At 54.4% G+C, this 6,226-nt stretch overlaps 1 protein-coding gene across 2 annotated transcripts in view; it reads right to left on the minus strand.

The window, feature by feature from the left end:
- Positions 1 to 5,464, minus strand: part of Alpl (alkaline phosphatase, biomineralization associated) — a 56,379-nt gene extending 50,915 nt beyond the window's left edge. Inside the window, exon 1 of one of the 2 annotated variants that reach the window (XM_015999295.3) lies at positions 5,321 to 5,464. The gene's annotated coding sequence lies outside the window, so the exon portion shown is untranslated. Of the gene's footprint in view, positions 1 to 4,869; positions 5,156 to 5,320 lie in introns of those variants that run through there. The other variant, XM_042272125.2, reaches the window with a different exon arrangement.
- Positions 5,465 to 6,226: the final 762 nt, after the last annotated feature.

Consider the following 6,226-nt stretch of genomic DNA (forward strand, 5'->3'; position numbering starts at 1 on the left):
ACCCAGAGATCCCAGGGGACGAGGACTAAGCCCAAACACAAACCCAGGGGAGGGTAATGTAATTACAGTATTTAACAGGCTGAGGCAGGAGGACTGACTGCCTGCCAAAAGTCTGAGCCAGCCTGAGCTACATAGTGAAACTGTTTCAAAAAACCAAACCAGAAGACAGGGGTCACGGGTGCAGGAGGGGCCGGGGGCTCCCAACAGGGTCTCTCTGGTCCTACTAAACAGAAAACACCTTCCAGACCCTTCCACAGGTCTACAACATCTATGTCTCTTTAGCAGGAGAGCAGAATGAGGCATGTGTACGTGAGTGCCGAGAGGTCGGGGTGGATCGAAGCAGAATTTTACGCAGGGTATGTCAACCTCTGCAAGTACATGGGGCAAGGGACCTGACATCACTGCCAGGAACTGAGGACCCCTCAGTTCATTTTGTGTCCCCTGAACAGCTTATTCATGTGGACCTAGACTCATGCCCGGCTACGCTCCATATTTATCCACTGGGCACCACAGCCTCTCATGATGCCTTGTGTTCTCACAGTGATTCTGAGACTCCAACCAAGGCCATTTTGTTACCCACCTGTCATCAAAGACTTTTGGCACCAGCAAAGGGATGAAGAGAGCCGTGGTTAAGATTGTAGGCCCTGTGTGTGACACGGGCATGAGATGAGGTGAGGTGACAGATACCACGTGAGTCCCTTCTCCCAATGCTGCTCATGCCCGAGAGAGTAGCTACGTCTTGGGCAGTCCCAGCTAGCTTAATGTTGACAGGAAGGCAATGACACCCCATCCCCCAAACTTCGGGAGTCCCTAGATTCCAGTGAAGCAGGAAAAGGCTCCCCACCTAGCCAGTATCTTTCAGGGAAACATCCAGGCCACAGCAGCAGACCAAGCGCGTTCCTATCCTAGGTCCTGCCCCAGCCCCCTGCAGGCTGGCCCCAGCCACCCACAGCCATTCAAATATGATGGGAGCCTGTTTAAGGCCTCCCTAACTCCCCCTAAACTACAAACTCTGGGGCAGCTGGCCATGTTGGCGAGGTGAGCGGGCTGTGTGAGGGACTGGGGCACCTCAGGAACTGCAGTTAAATGGACGGAGCAGCTGTGGCCCAGCCATTGTGGCCAGGCAGGGGCGTGGCCCCGTACAGCCACATCTTCTGATCTTTCAAGAGAAGCCAGAAACCAGTGTTTTTATGTAAAATGAAACCAGCCGGGTTTAACAACACCAACAACTAAATTGAAGCTTTGAACTCACTGCAGGAGCCAAGCCCACAGCCCCCCAGACCTCCAGGCTCGGGGCCCTCCACACACAGTAGGCCAGATGTGAGGGACCTCAGTTAGGCCCATCTCAAGGTTAAGGAAATCCCATCCTCCTTTTTCTTCAGACATCTTGGTTTATAGATGGGGAAACTGAGGCTAGAAAAGGGAGGTGACTTACCCAAGGTCACACAGGTCAACACCTCTCCTGAGCTCAAGATCTCTCCCATCACCCGCACCATCTTCTTCCTCCCTTGGGCGATTACAGCTTTTCAAACAAAGGTAAGTTGGGGCCGAGGACGTGTCTAGCATGCATGAAGCCCTTGGTTTTCACCCCAGGACATAAACCAGGCCTAGAGGTAGTCACCTGTGATCCCAGAACACGGGAGGCGGAGGCAGGAGGATCAGAAAAGTTCAAGGCTATCTTCTGCTACATAGCAAGTTTCAAGGCCAGCCTGGGCTATATGAGACCCCGCTTCAAATAAATAAACAAAAGCAAATTAAGGACATATAATGGAAGTGACACACCAACACACCAATTCAAGAGGGACATGGGGGGTGTCACTTTTGGAAAATCCAAAGAGCCAGGAGGCTGAGTCTAAGCAACTGTCTGCCTCTGGGCAAACCTCTTTCCCTTTCTGGGCCTCACAGATACCAATGTACACAGCCAGCAGCGTCTGGAGGCCTGGCCGGTCTACAATTCTAGGCATCTCTGAGGTCTCCTCTCCAGCCAGCACTTTGCGGCCTCTGATGACTATAAAGCAATAATAATAATAATAATACTGGGAGGGCAAGTCCACGCTAGCCAGGAAAGAACACCACAGTTTTAGAGAAACCCGACCCTTGGTTACTGGAATTTGAAAGGGACCATGGTAATAACATGGGGGGCAGTTTAACCACCATCCTAGAGTTAAACAAAAACACATCTGCTTCAATTTCTTCATCTCCTCCCCCAGCCCCCACCCTCATCTCAAATTTTACCCCTTCATTTGAGAAGTTAAATTAAATGCAAACAATTGATTTCATGCCACAGCAAGGCTGGGGTTTGAAGCTTGGAAAAAGCATGGAAAACTTAAAGCATGGGCTTTTTCTGGGAGCAATTACAGAATGTATGAGGCGGGGTATGAGAAGGCAGATAAATATAGAGAGCACTTTGGAGTGTTCTTTGGACATGGAGCGTCAAATAATGATGCTGGGGGCCCACTATGAGCGGGCACTCAGAGAGGGAAAGAAATCTGCTTCATGTCACAGGTGTCGAGAACTGGAACCAAGGTAGTACTTTCCCGGTTTTCTAGGCTCTGTCCCCTTGGGCTATGAAACTGCCTCCCAGGGAACACAAACTTCTCCAGAAGAACCCATAGAGTGAAGCCTCAAGTTGGTAGACTGCTTATGACCTGGCAGACCCTCGGCAAACGATAACCCTGCACGTGACAGATGAGAAAACAAAGGGTCCAAGAGAAGAGAGGCTTGTCCAGGGTCACACAGCAGCACAAATAATGGATTTTCAATCTACTGCCGCCCACTGTACTCTGCCGGGTAGAACAGCTCCAGAAAAAAGAGGGGGAAAAAAAGCCAAAATAACAAACATACCACACAGCCCAGGCCTGCTGTGCCAATGGTGATGGGGCTGATGTGCGAGGGAGCTCAGTCAGCATTCCTGTGGCCAGGAATTCTGAGCACCAGTTCTCAGGGCCGCTGGCTCACACTCCCCACAATGCTCTCCTCCAGCTCCTCGGGTTTGTGTTAATAAGCCCAGTCAGATAGACTTCATGCTGAGAGCTTCAAGCTCCACCCCTGAATCCTGCCTCCCCCCACCCCCACCTCACCCCCCATCTTCCCTTCCCCAGAAACCAGAAGCCCACAGACTGTAGAGCAGGGAGATGATGGGACATGAAATGGTAGGTCTTTGGGCCTTGCCCTGGATGCCCAAGTGGCTTCTATATGTCCCAGGGCAAGTCACTGTCCCTTCCAGAGGTTTCTTCACAGGCAGAAAAGGATAACATCTCCTGTCTTTGCAGAATAGACAGGACAGGGATTGGCACTGAGCTGCACAAAGAGGCAGGGGTGGACGGCAGGAGATTCCGAGGTTGTGCCCAGCCTGGAGCTCCAGGCTCCCTTCCCAGGAGGGAGGAAGTGGGTCTGAGTAACGATAAGGGCAGAGTGCTCCCTCATGGCACAGCCCAGCAGGGAGTGGGCGGAGCCTGGGCAAAGGTGGTAGACAGGACCGCAGGGTACAGAGGCAATGACATAACTCTCTGTACACGGACTCTGATGCAATTTCTGCTGAGATCAGAGCTGAGAACAGTCGCTGTTTTCTAACGCATGAACCTGCTAAACACCTTGCAAGCTGTGCGTAGAGTCCTCCCCACCAGTAGGTTCTCAGGACCTATCAACTATAGCCCCTCAGCTACAATGAGACCAGAGCTGTGCCCCGATCACACAGCTAGACGGCCTATCTTCATTAGTACCACGTGCTGGCGCCCCCAGTGACACACATTGTTAGTTACATTTTCACCCCTTTCTTTGAGAATTACCTCATTTTGATTCTACCATAGCAGTTTTGACACTCAAATCCTCAAAGCCTGAAAAGATTTTTGTCATGCCAATGTCCACTCCCAGAGGCGGGTTCTGTCCTTACAGCGCCATCGTCAGCACCTAGAACAGCACTTAGCACAAAGCTGGTGCCTAGTAAGTTTGGGTGGATTGAAGATACCCAGTGTTCTGGCCTGCCTGGTCTTTTGGCTCATTGTGGTCCTAAGGTATAGATGGGACCATCGCGGACAGGGATGGGGACCAGCCCAGGCCTGTCTCACTCCACCTTTGAGAAGTTGTGTTCTCCCCAGGGAATTCAGGGACGACAGTTCAGAAACTGGACAGGGAGCAGAGAGAGATGGGCAGGGCTTGGAGAGGCAGGAGTTGGCGGAGAGGACCAAAGGATGGAGGATGCGGGAGGCAGGTCCAGTCCAGGAAGATCAGAGGGGGCTGTCCATCTCTTGGGCTGCAGGAGAGCATAGGGACAGTTCAGCCACAGGATGAAGTCACTAGCCTACCTTGCCTACAGCTCACTTGTCCCATTTGTGAGATGTCTGCCAGGTGTGTCAGCGCAGGTTTTAGCACACAGTAGGCATTCAATAAACACCTCATTTTCACTAATTCTCACCCAGCCTGAGAATCTGGGCTTGCCTGAGGGGGGCCCTTTGAGTTCTTCCTGGGGCCCAAACATTCTTTCAGGCCTGAGACCCACCCCTCTTTTTACATTTATGTATGTATGTATGTATGTATGTATGTATGTATGTATGTATGTATATGTATGTATGTATATGTATGATTTGGGACACAATCTCCCTAGGTAGCCCAGGCTGGCCAGCTCTCCTCAGCCTCCAGATTGCCAGCATCACCACTCCAACTCTCTTTTAATCAAGGATTCACAGGCACACCCCAGAGTCCTTTGCAAGTCCCCCTCCCCCAGGGCCATTACTGTTGAAAAGGATCACCACCGGCAGGACAATGCCGGGTGACGGTGAAGTTTTTTCCTCCGCCTTGGGTCTTGCCGCTGTGACTGTGCCTTTAACCCTTTCTTACCCAGACCAGGCAAGGCAGCAGCCCCACTCTCACCTGCTCGCAACCCAGAGCCGGTCTCAGGCTCCTTCCGTTTCCTGGGCTCCCCCACTCCTAGACAGCCACTAGCACGCGGTCTCCGATCTCTCCCGCCAAGGATCCCAGCACGTGCTTTCCAGATGCTCCCCGACTATTTTAGACACCAAGGGGGACAGAGTGGCTTGGAACCACGAAGAGCGCAGCTGTGGGCTACGGCGCCGCGTGGACACAGGAGCAGGTGCTTAGCATGAGGATGGGGTCCTGGTTAGCGGCTCCGCGGGCGCCACGTCCATCATTCAGCCAGGCCCCAGAAAGAGCACGCGGGGATCGGAGAAGAACGAGTGGTCGTGGGTCCCCAGGGCACCTGACCTTCCACGTGTCCCCACCGTGACTGGGACAGTCACTGCGGGGCTGGCGGAGCGCGCATGTAGGGGTCGAGCCAGCCGCGGGCGCACCATGCTTTCCTTACCTGCAGGCACTCGTGGGGAGGGTCCGTCCCGGCGCGCGAGCGGCGGCCCTAGGGAGCGCAGTGGCGGGAGCGTACGCTGGCGGCCACCTCCCCCGCCGGCTTATGAAGGCAGCCCGGCCCGTGCGCCCGCGGGTCTCCCCGCCCCCGCCCGCCCTGCCCCCGCCCCGCGCCCCGAGCCCCAGGCCGGTGCCTCGGTGTTGCCAGGGCGCCCCCTGCCGGGAACGCGACTCTCGGCCGGCCCGAGGGTTGCAGCAGACCGGGTGGCCAGCCTTGCCTCCCTCTCCCTGCGGCTGATCCTGGCCTCTGGGGTGCCGCTGGCTACCGTCTTTATCTTGATTTCTTTGTGGGAGTCTTTGTCCCTCGATGGCTGTGCCGGTCCATGCGCGTCTGTCTAGGAGTCTGTAGACTCACTTGGCTTCCCTTAAGTCTCTGCCTACACATTTTTGTCTGTAACCATGTGTGCGCCTCCATGTGAGCCCCGCACCCCTAGCCCTTTCCCATACACTTTCTTTCTTGCCCTTAGCTAAGGCAGGAGGAAGCAGAAGGAGACCCCTCGGGCAGGGCCCTCCCTCTCTATTGTCTTCAGGATGTTCTTTCTGTCCCAGCCAGAGGCCCCAGGACCTGCTCCCGGCAGGCCACCTCCCAGGCAGTGGAGCCAGACTGTCCAGGCCCACAAGCCTGCTCTGGTGGCCTCAGGGGACTGGCCAGTGTTCTTTCACAGGCAGGCACTGGCTTCCCTTGCCTCCCGTTGATGGAGAAGTCATAAGGAACCGTGTTTGGAAAATGCACAGGAAACAAATTCTAGATCAATGGTAGAGGAAAGGCAGCCGGTGGGTGCTTGTAGGCCTCACCCCATTCCCCGGAGACCACCGCCTCCCTTCCCATTTCTCTTCCGCAAGAGCCAGA

The sequence above is a fragment of the Peromyscus maniculatus genome, chromosome 2, assembly GCF_049852395.1.
Source record: "Peromyscus maniculatus bairdii isolate BWxNUB_F1_BW_parent chromosome 2, HU_Pman_BW_mat_3.1, whole genome shotgun sequence".
Lineage (NCBI taxonomy): Eukaryota > Metazoa > Chordata > Mammalia > Rodentia > Cricetidae > Peromyscus > Peromyscus maniculatus.